Raw genomic sequence first — 19,740 nt, forward strand, 5'->3', positions numbered from 1 at the left:
ATTCAGTTGGAGACATCGCTACCTGCTGTAGAGCTCCAGCAAACAAGAAACCATCGAGTGCTGGTGGTTTTATTGTGGTGCGATTGTGGCATATGGTTGTTGAACTCTCATCGTTCACCTCCAACGCCAAAGAAGACAGTGGGCAAATCAAACTCTTTAAATCTCACGTACTAGGCGATAACAAACTGGAGCCATTCGTTGGCAGCGCGTGATACTTTGCCAGATGCAATATATCATCGTTCATTCGGACCGTGTGCACTTCTTCAACCTCTCGAAAACGGTGACGAGAGCGAGTTTCACAACTGCAGATAATTAGTGAACTAGGAGGCGTCACCGCTAATTGAATCCGTCTCAGCCAACTTTGGTGAACATGCGAGAAAATATCCGAAATTAAGAAGTTTTCGGAAATTTTTAATTTTCGAATCGATTCAAGATATAGGTTTCTGAAGCTAACTTTTTTTCTGATAAAGAAAATCAAAGAAATTGCAAACTGAAAGTCGAGTTATTTTACTAACTGCTGCTTCGCCGAAGGTTAATTTATTAAATGCTGCTTTGCCGAATACGTCAATTCTCTTGATAAAGTTACGTCCGTTTAGAATCCGGAATAATAACATTATCTGTATCTCGGTACCGAATTGACGTACAAATAAGGTTGAAACATCAAAACAAAGGTAATTCACTGTACTTTAAGCAAAAAATACCAATACAAATCATTTTTCTTCTTTTCTAATGAAAATCCTCATTTTCTTTATGATTCCTCTCATCAAACTCTGCACACTGCCGGAGTCAACTTCCTTGGCACAATTGTTTCACTGGGACGTCCCGAGCCGTTTTTCCACTTTTCTTGAGCTTCCGCTTCATGATTGCCCCAAATTTCCCGATGGGACGGAACTGCGGGTAGTTGGGTGGATTATATTTTTATCGATGAAATCTATGTTATTATGGCGGTAATACTGGGTGCCTTCCGGCTGTAGTGGTAACTCGCCAAATCTCACCAAAACTTCACGAGACTTTAATGGTCTTTAATTGAAGGTAGTATGCGGTTTTTGAGGTATTATTCCTTGTACACTCGTCACGAACACTTTGGTCTTCGAGTTCATCGTCTTATTCGTCACAAACATTTTAGTCCAAGTTCCGCAGCTGCATATCTCTAACCAAATCATCAGTTTTTTGACAAATTTGTCCATAAAAGCAAACTTAAATTCCACAGGAACAACTCCTCGTGCCGTCGCCATACAGAATTTCTGGCCAGGAAGCCGCTGATGAGCAGGCATCCTTGGTACTTCTTCAAAACCTGCTAGTACAATTGCGTACCACGTTAGATTATCAAAGAGGGTGCACAGAATTTTTTCTCTACTCTCGGCTTCTATCTGGAATAACTTTTGACTCAAGCACGAAACACCGTGAAATTTATACCACAGAAAGTGGGCACAAACCGCTGTAAAAGAATTCTTGCAGCGGTCACTTTCTGTGCCGCTGCAACACACAAAAGTGATTCCCGATTCTAACTGGACAGAACTTTACCAGCTTGACGAATACACGAATAGTATTTTTTTTATGCGAGTTTACGTACCGCATAAAAAACCGCATAACTTTTAAAACTCGCATAAAAAACGGCATAACTCTGAAACTTCGCATGAAAAAAGTCGCATAAAAAACCGCATAAAAAAAGACCTTAGTGTATATTATTTTGCATACAATACAATGCTAATCAAAAAATAATCCTTGAATGAAAATAAGAAATCTTTTCTTTTTAGTTCAATCGATATTATCGAGGAGCAGACCGAGAGTGATGAAAGATTTATGAAATAGTGATTAATTATTATTTACGAAAAAGAATCGTCGGAGGCAGGACACGAGCCATCTAACTTCTGCTTAGCGTGGAGATTCTCTATCGACTAAGCAACTCTGGTGCATGCGGCAGAAGGCAACCTAATTAAATAGCGCGAAACACGAGCACGAAACTTTGTAGGTGCCGGTTAAATCTCGCTCAGACTATTTCAAGCATCCGTCTCCTTCTATCTCTTGCTCTGTTGGGGAGGTTAAGAAAAAAGTTTGAGAATTGTTAAATACTGCTGTTAAGGTAGCGCTTCGCCGTGGTCAGGTCGAAGCGAGACAACTCACTGCTTCCTCTTGCTTTGTCGCCGAAATTTCACCCTAAATTGCAAATTTCTCCAATACTAACCCGATTCACGAAATATCAAAAACATACAATTGTAGGTAAATGATTTTACTATGCATTTGGCGAAAAATATCAGTTAGAGAACTTTTCTTTCGCGAGATTTCGTGCGAGTTTTGTTAAACATTTTATTTATGTTTTATTTTTTCCTTTTCTCGCTATGAACAACTCGCATATGTAGGGATGTGCTACGTTTTCAACAAAGCGTCAAAGCTAGTAACGATGAAAATCATTACTGATTTCTCGTTCTATTGAAACATGAATAGTAATTATTTTACAAAGTAGTAACACTTACTTACATTTTCTACCCATCTATATTCAACGTTTACGCAGAGAGAACGGAAAACGAAAACAAAAGAAATGTTGTTAGCGTCTACCGCATGTGGCATTTTGCACACCCCAATGCATGCGTTGACATTGTGTGCTTGCGAAAGAATAAGGAAAAACTCATTTATTTTTATAACTCGCACGAAATCTTTCGATAAAAACGTTTATCAGGCACAATTTATATACGAATCGATAGAAAAATTAATTATCTAGAATCGTATGTTCTTGGAATTTCCGTTCTCTTTCCCGTTTTCTCACAATTTTGGGTAAAGTGCGTGAAACCCCGGGATAGGCAGCGAACTCCCGTGACCACGGCGAAGCGCTAAATTAAAGCAACGCGAAAACTCGGAGCGAATACTGCTATTTTCGTCTTACTCTTAAAGTCAATTTATCAAACAGAGATAGAAGATCTCATTCAAAGTATTTTTGAATGCAAAAATCGAATAAAAACATTGAGAGCAAAAACCGTAATCTTATTTTTCAATGCAAGAATCGTTTAAAAACATCTTCTTTGCAAGAACCGGACAGAAAAACTTTGAATGCAAAAACCGGACAAAAACTTTACCGGTTCATCGAAAACAAATGTATTTATCCGGTTTTTGCCTTCAAAATTTTTACCAACTGCCTCAGTGGGAACGCAGCATAGATCAGGTTGTCCGTTACAAACAAGCAAACCATGCTTCGTCCACAACGGCAGTCGGTAAGAATTTTGTATGCAAAAACCGGATAAATACATTTGTTTTCGATGAACCGGTAAAGTTTTTGTCCGGTTTTTGCATTCAAAGTTTTTCTGTCCGGTTCGTGCAAAAAATATGTTTTTAAACGATTTTGCTCTCAATGTTCTTATCCGGTTTTCGCATTCAAAAATACTTAAACGGGGTTTTCAAACTAAGATGCACTAATCCGACTTTTGAATTCAGTCGTTCAAATGTAAAAGGTCATGTGCAGTTAGCCAAAGACATTGTATTAACAAGATATCCGGCTGTCACATTCCCCGGACAAATCATTGGCAACATCCTTTTTTGTGCGTATGGCGCCTTCAGGAGAGTCCACATCGAATCTCATACATAAAAGTAGGGGAGAGAAATTTCAAATTCGTGCGCGCCAAAATAGCAGCACTGCGCATCCATGCCATTTGACATGATATGATGAATGTGATGCCGTGCGATGGCGTTGCTGAACTGAAGATTGATTTCGCTTCAAGCTGACAGGGTCTGAGTTAGCACAAACCGTTGCCATTGAGGTATCAAAACCCCTAAATGAATGCAAATAATCAGTTACCGAAACTTTGTCAGTGCAATTTCACCGATGATTACTGTGCTGTAAGGATCAGTGCACCGCAAGGGTCATTATTCCAAAAGCCATATCAAATAGGAATTGAGAAAAATCATATATTTTGTAGCGGAAAAAATAGTAGATAGTAATTTATAATACACTGATTCGTTTCTTAGGGTGGCAAGTCGGTTTGTGAGATGAAAATTTACGGTTTTCGAAATAGGCCCAAATCGCCAATTTAGTTTTTTTTAAATACTCCTTTAATTCAAGTTTTGCCAGATATCCCATGTAAACAAAACAAACATTCTAATAGGCCAGCTAGATTGATTGATGTATTTTTTCAGTTATCTCGATATATAAATAGGAAATTTTCATTGTTACTGATGCATAAAAGACACATAAAAAAACTTTTGTCGTGAACACGACTTACTTTACTATGGGGTGTCTTTTCAAAATTTACCATCTGAGAAAGTGATAAGTTTTTGATCGTGAATGTCTATTGTTGTATCTAACGAATCAACATAATTTTTGCTACATGCCATCGGAAATATGATCACAATTTTACGTTAAAATTTTCAGTTGTGTGACATAATCTCAAATAATTCAGAATTAAACTTTTCTGAAATGTTTGGTATAAACGAGTATCAAAGAGGATAATTCATAAGGCGCGTTTGTCTTGCTCGTATTTTTAAAGCTTATAGCTCAGTGATATGTGAAAGGATTTATATAATCTAACTACCAATAGAATCGACAGTTTTCGACTTTAACGTGTATAGCAAAAGCATTGAAGTATTTCAATAGTACACTATTGAAAAACCTCTCTCATTTGACCCATGTCAACACCAGCCAATCAGAACGCGTTCTGAGGAAGAGAACAAAATATCTGCTGCTGTACAACAAATCGTTCGAGGAAAATGTTCCGAACAGTGTTTAATATCGTAGTGAGTTCCACAATTTGGTCCTTCTGAAATGAATCCCGTACAGTACCCTGATAGTTTCTTTCAATGAAATGCAAATCCGAAATGAAATAATCGACATTAAAATTATGTATGCGGCTATTTTTATAGCCGTTAGGACCTCCCATTAGTGAAAAAGCTACAAACGAAATCACATAAAAACAAACCTCTTAACAAAAATTGAATCAGTTTGGATTCTATCGCCACTGCGAGCAGATGTATTTTGTGTCGGTTGCACAGCTAGTTTCGCTTTCGACAAGAGCGATTACGTCACAGCTGCCAGTCATTTGCACTGATGAAAAGACAACGGTGGAGAGCATTACACAAAATCAGCCGTTCTAATGGTTCTAAAAGTTTTCTAAAGAACTATTAGGATTTGTTGTTCGCAAATCGAAGGTCCATCCTCAGCTCAGTGCGAATCTAGAACTGTTTGATTTGATTTGTGCACTTTTCGCTGTGTGAAATTCACAGTAATCGAGATCAAGAGAAGCCTTCTTTGTTTTTGCGAAAATGTGAAAAAGAGGAATGCTTGCATAATTCATACAATTGATCAACTAATTGATATTCGGAAGTGTTAAAGAGCATGTCAGTTGTTTTCGTATTCACGACATCCAGTTAGGTCTCTGACATTACCCACCCGCCTTTTTTAGTTATCTTGAGGTTTTGGTTACACGTAACAGGTTTCTCCCGAGCACGCATGAATGTTTTTATTATTTTTTAGTACACATAAGTTTGGAATCGACATATACGATATTCTTTCCTAACATGAACGCTTGACGCTCTGGAACACCAACAACAATCTATGCCTTCAATTTCGAAGCATTTCGTACTTGGCTTTCATCGTTCCTTCCGGAAGTGAACGTAAAAAATTCAGTTTATAATTTTCCATAAACGGCATGATGGCACTGCGAGCTTAACACAATACCGCCACTACCTGGGCTTCGGCCATGGTAAAACAAATTGTCATATGGGCATACGCTGTTTAAATTGTGGTAATTTGTTTGCAAACACGTCTGTTCAATTATCGAAGTCAGAAGACTTTTCATAATCTGATTGTGACGGAAAACAAAAATTCAATTATTGGCCTGTTATATAAAACATTTTTAATTCTAAACAAGTTGAATCCAATTCAAAATCTTTAGTCGTACATACATCTGGTTCTAACAGATCAATGTCTCATTTGTAATGAATTGTTCAACAAGGAACCTGCATGGGCAATAAGTTGTTTCAACACTTTTACTGAACTGCTGAAAATTGTTACTCATATTAGGGCTAGTGTATCGAAAATAAGTTATCCACATACATTTGTGTTGTACGCATGTATTTGTGATGGTTTTGTATGCTCAGATCACAGCATGCTGTGCGTTTGGCTGTCAGCTTTCGTTTGTTTACTTGTTTGTGCGGTTGAAATTCTGCGTTTTCAAAATGTCGCGTATTGAAAAGGAAGTGAAAATTAAGGTTCTGGACACATGGCGAAGGGTATTACTCTGCGAAAATTGGCGAAGCGGTTTGGAATTCATCATGCCAGTTTTAAAATCATCATTAATAAGTTTGGGGAACACTATTCTTTGAATGAGCTACCAGGAAGAGGCAGAAAATCCAGCGTATCAAGAGGCGAAATCACCTGAAGACCTACAAGAAGCAGAAAATCTCGAAACAAAGTGTAGAACAGAAGAAGCGAGCAGCAACAAGGGCCCGGAAATTGTATTCGCTTCTTTTGCAGTGTCCGGATGCATGCGATTTAATGGACGATGAAACTTATGTAAAGAAGGACTCAAAAACCCTTCCAGGTCCACAATACTTTACTGTCGTCGTTGAGGAGGATGTGAGCGATGCGGACAGGTCGATTCAAGTGGAGAAATTTGGTCGAAAGGTACTGGTATGGCAAGCAATATATTCCTGTGGCTTGAAGTCAACCATTTTTTACACTACCCTAACTATAAATGCAGAGATCTTTCGATCTGAGTATCTCCAGAAGAGATTGCTGTCTTTATATAAAAAGCATAGTACACCTCCACTGATATGGCCGGATTTAGCGTCGGCTCACTATGCCAAAAGCACTCTCAATTGGCTTGCGGAAAAGAGTATAAATTTCGTTGAGGAAAATATCAATTCACCAAATTGCCCTCAGCTTCGACCCATCGAACGTTACAGGGCAATCGTGAAGAGGGTCTTCAAGGTCTGGTGAGGCAGCTGGAAACATTTGGCCTCAAGCGTCCAAAAAATGCGATGCAACACTTATTTGGAAGTTGATGAAAAGCGTTCGATCAAAAGTTCGAAAATTCGTGAAGGAATAACTTAAATTTCATCCGGCTTTCATTATGCTCAAGTTTAACCTCGCACAATTAAAGGAACAATTTTTAGTTTGAATAAAATATCGTTTTTTATCATAATTTGAAAGAAAAATTTGTGGATAGCTTATATTCGATACAATCCTTAATATTTTTCCCGGTTTTGCAATAAAATGTCCGGTTTTTCCCGGTGAAACAAAATTTCCGGCCTTTTTTTGGTTTTCCGGATGACTTGCCACTCTGGTTTCTGCCTTTTTTTACATGTATGCAAGGATGCCAGATAATTTTTTCTAAATTCTGTGTTCGATAAAAAAAATCAGTCTGTGGAAAATCTCAGAAACGCATTGCTGAAAATATCAAGATCAAAAAATCATCAATAAAGATAATCTTTATAAAATCAGTTGATCAGTAATCTCTGAATCACATCGATCTAAATTGATACTGACCTTCCGTCACTAGGAAGTGTTAGTGATTTTGAGCTACAATTAATCCTGATTCCTCAATCACTAGATGATTCGGTTAGATTTGAGCATTTCGGGGAAAAAATCACATACGAGCAAGATCAGACATGATCGCCGATTGTTTTACGTCTAAAATCGTTGATGCTGTGTTTAAGTCGGTGAAGGGTATAAAAATTAGTGACAATAGGAATTAATAATGATAGCGGATGTCAATGAGATTTTTCAAATCATAGAAAATTGTAAACTTTGTATCTTTAGGGAATGTAATGATCGGTGATAAGAAATATTTAAGGAGCATGATCAATGATTTTGTCAGTTTATATTAGTGAGATTGGTCAAAATTGCGAAAATGGTCCATTTGCAACATTCAGGAATACTTCTTTTACACTCCGTATTACCGGAGTTGGAATAAATATAGGTTTCAGTACGGCACGTTTCACATAGTTTCAACACATATTCTCGTTGGAGGCACACCTCGTTCGATCACGCAACCAGTTGCTTAATTTACAAAAAAATGGTAGATGAAGGGAAACGAATGCTAGATGAAAGATTAATGAAAATAATCAGTTTGAATCGTAATTGATTGTTAGTTTTGCAGCTATCACTTCGTAATAACAATACGCATTGCAAATTTATTAAAAAAAATATTCCTCATAAAATTCTAAATTCAGCTTAAAAAGGTTTTTTTTCTTCATTCCTGCTGCTTGATTTATTCTTTTGCACTATTTAAATTAAACCCAATAAGACACTATTCTACATGAATTTGAATGATAGAAGTAACGGGAGCGCAGGATTTTTCATGGCTTGAGCACACAGCACTTGTCTTTTATTTGATAGTAATGCGAACGATCATGCATAAAAAAAAGAATATCGATGAGATCATTGCAATGTTGTAATCCGGATATACCATTTATGATCGTGAGTAGTGATAAATAGTTGAATATAAATGAAAAGTGCATTTTATTAGAAGAACACAATTTCCTATGTTTTTTTTTTTATGGAAAATCAGCTAAATGTCTAGATTTAAATAAGTAAAAAGAGTACTGATAGCATTTGATTTGAAAGAGGATGTGGTTGCGTAGCCTTTGCAACAATTTTTTAACATACGCTGAAATTCTGTTTCTGATATTCAAGAATTCTGAATTACAGTATTTTTATTACTATTTTTGTTGATAATAAAAGCCTATGAACAAGTTCAATTTCACGGCAAAACTGGTGAACTTTTATGATTAAACTAATCATTGGACATGGACATTTATTACGAGCTTGTTTCGCGAGCAAATCATCACCCGTGAATCACATGACTGCCAACCAGCATCAGCAATTGTCCACTTACGCGTGAAAGCTCCCCGGGTCTGTTGCACCTGCTGCCGGCTGAAGTGAACCTCCATCAGTTGCTTTCCCACATCCCTGCTTCTCCATCCATTCTGATACCAGTCATTAACAGCTGCCAACCGGATCGCGTTCTGTTGGTCAATGTCGTGATCGTATTCGGCTTTGATACTGCTCAGATAAGAACACCGCATTTGTATGGCTTGTGGTTGCCGTTGAGCGGGAAGGGGCTGGGAGCCTAGCGATCGGTTGTGCCTTTTGTTGGGCAATTGGGGGAAAATTTCCGCAAACATTCGAAAACTGTGAATATCCGCTGTGCTGTAGATAATTGTTGCCATGAGCAGTAGCTCCTTTGTGTGCCTGACGGTTAGGAAATTATTATGCTGATGGCTCACATGGACCGTATAATTTGGACACACATAAAAGGGGAATATTGTTTAAGTCGTAAGATGCAGTTATAAGTTGCAAAAAAAGAAAAATGAAAAAAAAACAGTGAAGATGATGGGCGTCAGTCGGTAAACGTGAAACAAAAATAAACTGTCTATTGGAAGCTCTGCACAGATGAATGATAAATACTACCGCTCAAAACAAACAAGGTTTCGATTGTTTCGGAAAGTTTGAAACGCTCGTGACCGAGATCGTTAATTAGCCAAATGATGTTGGATGGTACATCTTTTCATTTAATTAACCATAAATTTGAATATGTGCGGTTGACATTTTTGGGAAATAAATTAGAGCCGTCTGAGATTTATTACAGAAAGCGAGACACAAAACAATACTGATGACTCAATTAGTACGTTAGTAACTGGAACGTCAAAGCAATAATTTGATACTCTCATGGTACAGTCGAGGGCCGAGTTACACTGCAACAATAAATCTTCCCAATCCGTCAACCAACCCTTTTGGGAAGTTACAGACACGTGCAACCAGAGCAAACCAAGTAGCACCGTATTTTCTTTCGTTTTGATTCCACTTTTGGAAGAAACCCAAAAACAGCAGCATCCACATTCACAAGGCAGTCAAATTATGCGTTATATTCTATTTATGGTTTGTCGGCTTCCTCATTTTCTTATTCATTACGCTTTCCACTTGTGTGTGTGTGTATGTTTGAGGCGATCCGAAAAAAATATAAATTTGCATATTTCAGATTTTTCTGACCACACTGGCAATTAGCCATAGAAATTGATGAATGAACAATACATGGCGATATATAAAAAAGAGATTATTGACCATAACATAGTTGCGAATGAGAACTCAATATCTATTATGAATTAACACCGTCGACTGTAGCGGAGCATTCAAAGTAACCCGACACGGTTACTGTCAGTGGTGTCGATTTGATGGTAAATGTTATAAAATGCTGCTTCAGCGAGCGAGGGCCTTTGTTTGTTTACTTTCTGTTCTGACTATCAGGGTGTTAGCTCCATGGTTTATACACTGAAGTCTTTTTTTATGCGAATTTACGTACCGCATTAAAAAAACCGCATAAAAAAAACCGCATAACTCTGAAAATTCACATAAAAAAAACCGCATAACTCTGAAACTTCGCATAAAAAAACCGTATAACTCTGAAACTTCGCATAAAAAAAGACCGCAGAAGGGTAAACCGCATAACTCTGAAAATTCGCATGAAAAAAACCGCATAACTCTGAAACTTCGCATAAAAAAAAACCGCATAACTCTGAAAATTCGCATAAAAAAAGTCGCGTAAAAAAACCGCATAAAAAAAGACCTCAGTGTACTTGGAACTGATCGAATCATTATTTTACACAACGACTCAAGAAGCCAATCAGGTTAAGATTAGAATTAGGGACTGCCCATGCGTTGCTACTCCGTTATTGTTTAGTACCAGCGATGCCAATCCTACGGATTTATCCGTAGATCTACGGAGTTCTGCCTTTTCTTCGAATTTACGGATGACACTCTTGAAATCAGCAGATCTGCATAATCTGCTGATGTACGGATTTTGTATAATTTCTCCCGATATCTACGGAAAATAATAGAATCGCGAGATTTTTTCTGATAACGTCCCATGAGCCTTTCAACATTCACTTTAAGGGGGGGTAGGGTCTAAACGACGAAAAAAATCATCATTTTTGCGAATTTTTCCCAGAATTATCGTTCAACAAAATAAATTCAAATGTTCTGCATGATAGAAAGCATCATTCGAAAAACATTTTGTAGTTTTTTCGTGGAAAAATATTGAGAAATGAGTCGGTGAAGAGGTATTTTCGAGAACGCTTCTTAAAAATCATGATTTGCTGTGTCCACTGAATCTCAGCGCAGACAAATCAGATGTGAACAAATGAACGCAGCATAGTTAGAGTAGAAGTTTTTCTAGACCCCAACGTTTCTGTTTGATTTTTTTAAATTTTCAAATTTTTGGTGGTTGTTCAAAGTGAAAACTACGATTTTTCACGAAAAAATTCGCCATTTTGTAGCTGTTAAACCTCCCCAAAGTAACAAACAACGAAAAGAAAAACGTTGGGGTCTGGTTTTTTATATGTAGAAAGTGTGTGCAAAATTTGAAAAAAATTAGTGCAGTAGTTTTTGAATGACGATGGACACGGACTTTCAAAACCCGCTTTCGAGAAAAACGAGTTTAAAGTTTTTTGTCTATAAAATCAATGAAAACAATTAATTACACCAGGGAGCTCGTAGTCTCAATCTAACTTGATGGCGTTTGTTTCTATGGAAAACGTGTAGAATTTTCTCCATAACGACCAACATTTTTCATCTAAAAGTTCTGGTTGTTAGTAACCGTTTTATTGTAAGTACACATAATTTTTTGTTATGTTTTTTACGTTTCATCTTAGGCTTATCCATGCCGAAAAGTTTATTCTGAACTAATTTTTATTTTTGCTTTCTCATACAGAAAAATATGCAACCACTGTGGAAACCTTCGAACCGGATCCCTGAGGGTCGAGTATCATATACCATTTGGATCAGCTTATCGAGATCGCAAAATGTCTGTGTGAACTGATGAAAATAGGTTTGATTATCTCGAAGATGGCTTATGTAAAACCTCTTCACTAAAGTATATTCGTATGGCTCAATGCTCAGTAGGCTGTGCGCTTGAGCGGACGGAAAAAATTTTTGCGCGTCATTTTTTCGTCCAATATAAAAATAAGTGAAAATTTCCGTTTTCTATCGTTTGTATTGAGTTGGTGGACTTTAACAGTGCCTAGTAATAATATTGAACAAACTATGTGTAGTTATCGTACGTTACAAGTAGAAAGTGCCGTTGGACATAGATAACACAGGCAATTGTTGCTTTTTCCTCCTCGGAGGTTTTTTGCACTGCCGTGTTTTTGATATATCGGTCGACGAGAACCAGTCCCGACGGCCGCTCCTAGAATAAGGATTACAAGCTAAGTGTAGTTGTTTTTTTTTTTTAATTTTCTCCTACTGAATTTAAATACCGTTACTGTTATCTGCGCGGAGACAATTCCGTGCCATGATAGTGTCTTCTGTTGTTAATCCCCCTCCCCCAGATGATAAAATGGAGACTTCCGCTGACAATAAAAAGTCTCGCATTAAGAATTATCCCGATGGGCTTGCACTCCCGCCCGGGCCTTACGCGGTCTATTTCCGGACCAAATCAAATGAGAAAAAATTAAACCTTTTGAAAATTTCTCACGACTTGACCTCGCGATACCCTACTGTTAAAAGAATTGATAAAGTACGCCCAGACAAGCTTAGGGTCTTGTTAACCAGCTCTCAGCAGGCAAACGAGATTGTTCGAAACGAGCACTTTACGCGGGACTACCGTGTCTACGTACCAGCTCGTGAAGTCGAAATAGACGGCGTGGTTACCGATTCGACTCTGACTTGTGAGGACATTCTTAAGTACGGGGCGGGTTGTTTCAAAGATCCCTTACTTAAGAATGTCAAGATACTGGATTGCAAACGATTGCATTCAGTATCGATCACCGGGGATGGAACAAAATCTTATCCTCAATCGGATTCTTATCGAGTAACCTTTGCTGGCTCGGCTTTGCCTAACTACGTCTTCTTGGACCGGGTTCGTCTGCATGTTCGTCTCTATGTACCACGGGTAATGAATTGTACGAACTGCAAACAATTGGGGCATACAGCCTCCCATTGCTGCAATAAGCCTCGTTGTGCTAACTGTGGGGGTGCCCATGCGGATGGTTCTTGCGGTAAGAATATTGAAAAGTGCCTCTATTGTAAGGAGGATCCGCATGACCTCTCAGCATGTCCCGCGTACAAACTTCGCGGTGATAGAATGAAGCGTTCTCTGAAGGAACATTCTAAACGCTCTTTTGCAGATATGCTGAAAAGTGTCACACCCCCTAAACAGACAACGAACCCATATGCCTGCTTGTCAACTGACGAGAGCGATTCTGACGACCCTTTGGAAGGTACATCTTCGGCTGTCCCTCATAGCTTTAGGAAAAGAAGAAATATATCCTCTCATAAGCTCCCTAGTAAGGGTTCGAAGATATCTTTAGAAGGGCCTCGAAAAATTACAGCTATAGGAAGTGATGTTAAAGCAAAACCGAAAAAAAATGCTCCTGGTCTAGGAAATCTAAACTCTAAGAAGGAATTCCCACCACTTCCTGGGACACCGAACCCCCCAAGCGTCCCTGAAAATCAATAAGAGAACCATCTTGAAACTGCTGGACTTATCAAGTTCTCTGATATTGTGGACTGGATCTTTAAAAATTTTAATATTTCTGACCCTCTTAAAAGCATTTTATTTGCTTTCATGCCTACAGTGAAAACGTATTTGAAGCAGATGACTGCAAATTGGCCCCTTCTTTCAGCGATCGTATCCTTCGATGGCTAAGTCATCCTTGGAGGTTAGGGATTCAATCACTGTCATACAGTGGAATTGTAGAAGTATCATCCCAAAAATAGATCCTTTCATATTTTTAGTAAATAATCTGAAATGTGACGCATTTGCATTGTGTGAAACTTGGCTAACTTCTGAAATACCCTTAAACTTCCACGATTTTAACATTATTCGTCTGGATCGAGATGATCCCTATGGAGGAGTACTTTTGGGGATCAAAAAGTGCTATTCTTTCTATCGCATTAACCTACCCTCGATACCAGGTATTGAAGTTGTCGCATGTCATGTTACAATCAAAGGCAAGGACCTTTGCATTGCTTCCATCTACATTCCCCCAAGAGCCTCGGTTGGGCATCGGCGGCTCAATGATATCATAGAGCTTCTTCCCGCACCGACGTTGATTTTAGGAGACTTTAACTCACACGGTACAGGATGGGGCTGTCTTCACGACGATAACAGATCAACTATGATCCATGATATCTGCGACAACTTCAATATGACAATCTTGAATACGGGAGAAATGACACGAATTCCTGCACCACCAGCAAGACCAAGTGCGCTGGATTTATCCCTTTGCTCGACATCGCTACGGTTGGATTGCACGTGGAAGGTAATCCCTGATCCCCACGTAGCGATCATCTGCCTATCGTAATTTCAATCGCCACCGGATTAAGACCATCGGAAACAATCAATGTTTCGTATGACCTCACACGAAACATTGATTGGAAATGCTACGCAAATTCGATATCTGAGAAACTAGAAACAACACAAGAACTTCCTCCGGAGGAAGAGTACAAGTTTTTGGCTGGCTTGATTCTCGACACCGCGAGTCAAGCTCAGACGAAACGTGTACCCGGCGCGAAAACTAACATCCGTCCTCCCAATCCGTGGTGGGACAAAGAGTGCTCATCACTAAACGTGGAAAGAACTTCAGCGTTCAAAAAGTTTAGAAAAAATGGAACACCTGATAATTATCGGAGTTACGTGGCGTTAAACTTGCAAATGAAGAACTTAATTAAAGCAAAGAAACGAGGTTACTGGCGCCAATTTGTTGATGGATTAACAAAAGAAACATCGATGAGCACTCTTTGGAACACAGCCCGACGAATGCGCAACAAAAACACCACTAATGAAAGCGAAGAATATTCAAACCGCTGGATATTCGATTTCGCTAAAAAAGTTTGTCCAGACTCTGTTCCGGAACAGAAGATCTCTCGCGTCACGACATTGAATACAAACGAAACACCGTTTTCGATGGTAGAGTTCTCACTTGCACTCTTGTCGTGTAACAATAAAGCCCCGGGGCTAGACAGAATTAAATTCAACTTGCTGAAAAATCTGCCTGACCCTGCCAAAAGACGTTTGTTGAATTTATTCAACAAGTTCCTTGAGGGTAACATTGTCCCACATGACTGGAGACAAGTGAGAGTGATCGCCATTCAAAAACCAGGAAAACCAGCTTCCAATCACAACTCGTATCGGCCGATTGCTATGCTTTCCTGTATCCGGAAATTGTTCGAAAAAATGATTCTGTTTCGTCTAGACAATTGGGTCGAGACTAATGGCTTCCTTTCAGATACACAATTCGGCTTCCGCAGGGGCAAAGGAACGAACGATTGTCTTGCGCTGCTCTCAACCGAAATTCAAATGGCATTTGCTCGTAAAGAACAAATGGCGTCAGTTTTCCTAGACATCAAGGGGGCTTTTGATTCAGTTTCCATAAACATCTTATCAGAGAAGTTGCATCAGCATGGTCTTTCACCAATTTTGGATAACTTTTTGTATAATCTGTTGTCCGAGAAATACATGTATTTCACGCATGGTGATTTGTCGACAATACGATTCAGTTACATGGGTCTTCCTCAGGGCTCATGCTTAAGCCCCCTATTATACAATTTTTACGTAAACAACATTGATGAATGTATCAACACATCTTGCACGCTAAGACAACTTGCCGACGACAGCGTTGTGTCTATTATAGGACCCAAAGCTGCCGATCTCCAAGGACCATTGCAAGATACCCTCGACAACTTGTCGACATGGGCTCTTCAGATGGGTATCGAGTTCTCTACGGAGAAAACTGAACTGGTTGTATTTTCAAGGAAGCGAGAACCAGCACAATTACAGCTTCAACTAGGGGGTGAAACCATAGCTCAGATCTTCACATTTAAATATCTCGGGGTCTGGTTCGACTCCAAAGGCACCTGGGGTTGTCACATTAGATATCTGAAACGAAAATGCCAACAGAGAATCAACTTTCTTCGTACAATAACCGGATCGTGGTGGGGTGCCCACCCAGGAGACCTGATAAGGCTGTATCAAACAACGATATTGTCCGTAATGGAATATGGATGCTTCTGCTTCCGATCCGCCGCGAACACCCATTTCATTAAACTGGAAAGAATTCAGTATCGTTGTTTACGTATTGCCTTAGGTTGCATGCAGTCGACTCATACGATGAGTCTTGAAGTACTGGCGGGCGTCTTACCGTTGAAAAATCGATTCTGGGATCTCTCATATCGATTGCTAATCCGATGCGACATCCTGAATCCGATGGTGATTGAAAATTTCGAAAGGCTTGTCGAGCTCAATTCTCAAACCCGTTTTATGTCCTTGTATTTTGATTACATGGCTCAGAATATTAATCCTTCTTCGTTTGTTTCCAACCGTGCTCATTTCTTGGATACTTCTGATTCTACTGTGTTTTTCGACACATCCATGAGAGAAGAAATTCGTGGAATTCCGGATCACGTGCGCCCTCAAGTGGCCCCAAATATTTTTTATAATAAATTTAGAACAGTCAACTGTGAAAAGGTGTTTTACACTGACGGATCAAACATCAACCAGTCCACAGGCTTCGGCATCTTCAATCAGAACATCACCGCTTCTTACAAACTCAATGATCCGGCTTCAGTTTACGTCGCAGAATTAGCTGCTATTCAGTACACCCTCGAGATCATTGAAACCTTGCCCAAAGACCATTACTTCATTGTCACGGACAGTCTAAGCTCAATAGAAGCTCTCCGGGCAATGAAGCCAGGAAAGTATCCCCCATATTTCCTGGGGAAAATACGGGAACATTTGAGAACTTTATCTGAACGGTCTTATTTAATATCGTTAGTCTGGGTCCCTTCGCATTGTTCCATTCCGGGCAATGAAAAGGCAGACTCATTGGCTAAAGTGGGCGCATTGGAAGGTGATATTTATGAAAGACCAATCTGCTTCAATGAATTTTTCAGTATTTCTCGTCAGAAAACTCTCGAAAGTTGGCAAACTTCATGGACGAATGACGAACTGGGACGATGGCTACACTCCATTATCCCTAAGGTATCGACGAAACCTTGGTTCAAGGGGATGAACGTGAGTCGTGATTTCATTCGCGTTATGTCACGGCTCATGTCAAATCACTACACTTTTAACTCACATCTCCGGCGTATTGGGCTCGTGGAGAGCAGTCTCTGCACCTGTGGCGACGGTTATCAGGACATCGAGCATGTCGTGTGGTCGTGCGAAGAGTATCGTGACGCCAGGTCGGAGCTTCTGGAATCCCTTAGGGCCCGAGGTAGACCGCCTGAGGTTCCGGTTCGGGATGTGTTGGCGAGTCGGGATAGTTCCTATATGCTTCTCATTTACCAATACCTTAAACACATTAATATACAAGTGTGATCCGTTGTATTGGCATAGAAAGTTTTCCTTACTCTTTTCGAGACTAAGAATACTCTTCACCTATAGGTTCGACACTAACATCCGCCCGATTCTCCCAATCCCCGGTCTGTCTACCATCTTTATCGATACTAACATGATCTTTTTGCTGTTACTAACTTTTCGCTCCCCTTTCCCCAGTCTCTTCACCATCTCGATGTCAACTAACTAAATATTTGTAGTTATTAGTTATTTCGTTCCCATACCCCTCTTTAACAATCCGTTTTCCACAACAATTACTTCTCTATTTTTTTTCTTCATACCATTCGGCAACATCACCATCATTGCCACGGAAAGCCGCTCCAGTCGATGATTCACATGCGGGCCACCCGCCAGGTCTTTGCAGCCTGGGGGTGTTTTCCGCGGACCCACTGAAGGATGCAGCAATTTTTGTACATTTCCACGTCACCTGGCTGATTCCAAGAACGGAGGACCACTCCTGTCGACTAGCACGCGGGCCACTGGCCGGGTCTTTGACTCGGGGGTGTCTTCCGTGGACCCATACGGACAAGCATACGGCCACTACCATTGAGTAGAAACGTCACCAGTAAAACATGAGAGGCCAGCACCTACACAATTCTTATTATTACAAAATGCCTTTGGCATAATTGAGCTAACGCATTGTGCCTTAATAAATATATTATATGAAAAAAAAAATTCGTATGGCTCTTCCGAACGTTATTGAATTCTATCTGAATGCAATCTCCGGTTCCGGAGTTACAGGATGAACTCAGAAAATTTTTAATTTCAAGAGCCTGATATTTGACGAACGACTAAAATCGATTGTTCTAGCCAAGTGATTCCTTTTTTGATCAATAGTAGCTTTCAAACTAGCCTAAGATCTTTGACATTAGTTAAGCAAACTCCGAGAAAATTGAAGAGATAGATAAAAGTGGGTTTTGTCGTTTACGTCATTTATACCACTATACCACCGGAACCGGAGACGATAACCGTTTGATCTTCAAACTGAATCAATGACTCAATTTTCAACAAGCTTTCAAACAAGTCTAAGCTTTTAGCTTAGCTTTAGCAGTAGGAAAATAGAGGGTTTTGTCGTTTGTGTCACTTACACCATCATATCTCCTGAACCGGAGATTTCATCCTTTTGATCATCGAACTTGACCAAAAACACAATATTAGCTAGGTAAAACGAACCACGAATACAACTATGAAATGAAAACAAATGAAAGACCCTACAGTCACATAGCCTGCTATGGATCCGGATCCGACTTCTGGTTCCGGAGTACCGGGATAAAATGTAAAAAAAATAAGTGCACTCGATTTTCTGAAAGACCGCACAACCAATTTTCCCTAACCTAGGTTCGTACAACCTCATAGAATCCTGCCGAATTTCACTCCGGTTCGGAATTACAGACTGATAAGTATGAATACATGACACTAAAAAATTGAGCCAAATACATTCAACTGGGCGTTTCATTTCTCACTTGGACAGATTTGGTTAGTTGACAACGAATTTAGACTCAAATAAAAGTTTCTACGGTCTCATAGACTGCAATCGAGTTTTGTTCGTAACCAACTTCCGGTTTCGGAAAGAATATATGCCCTGTTTATATTCTTATTTGACGTTTTGTCTTAGACTCTGCAGTACTTGTTTATGTTAAGACACTAGAAGCTGTCATGAACTTTTTTGTTTTTCATCACTGTCAACAAGCAACAGGAACCGAGAGGAAGATGTAAGTATGTTAAAAAATTAAAAGTTGCCAAAAAGAATCGTCAAAAAGTGTACTTCAATCGTCAAACTTCCCCAAGATGCAATACATTCCAGAAGGCTAAAAACTTGGCTCAAAACTTTTTATAAATTGAATGTTATCCTAGTGTATGCCCAAATTTTTTATTCAATATTCAAAGAAAAGTTTTTCTAGGATTCCTTAGTAATATTTATGAAAACATGAATTATATGAGAAAGGCATCGTTTTTCCATATTAAAGCAACAGTGTTTTTCTCTTTAGTGTTTATAGCATTATTCAAACCGAAAATGCAGTAATGCTTCTGCAATCTGCCAACGAAAAAATGAACCGAGAAGGAGGGTAGGTAGATGAATGAAGCAAAAACTTGCTACCGTATTCTTATATGCTCTATCAATTAAACTACTCAATAAATTTCAGAAGGCAACCAGGTTATGTTGCGCGAAACAGGTGTATGACACCTTGTACGGACCGGTTGAAGTTCATACAGTAGGTATCACACTCTACAGCTGACTTCACACCGCAAACCTCGCTCTGACTATTTCATCCATTCGTCTTTTTGTGTGTCAAATAGAAAAAATTATTTTGCATAAACCACGTCTAAAGTACAATACGTGAATGAAGGAAATTTAGTATTTCCTTAAATCGTTTTTTAAACTGCTGCAATAATATCCCAAAAAATATTCTATTGT

At 39.2% G+C, this 19,740-nt stretch overlaps 1 protein-coding gene across 2 annotated transcripts in view; it reads right to left on the reverse strand.

Annotated features, from left to right (window-relative positions):
- Nucleotides 1-19,740, reverse strand: part of LOC131439631 (uncharacterized) — a 93,621-nt gene that overhangs the window by 15,594 nt on the left and 58,287 nt on the right. The window lies entirely within an intron of this gene.

The sequence above is a fragment of the Malaya genurostris genome, chromosome 3 (genome assembly GCF_030247185.1).
Source record: "Malaya genurostris strain Urasoe2022 chromosome 3, Malgen_1.1, whole genome shotgun sequence".
Lineage (NCBI taxonomy): Eukaryota > Metazoa > Arthropoda > Insecta > Diptera > Culicidae > Malaya > Malaya genurostris.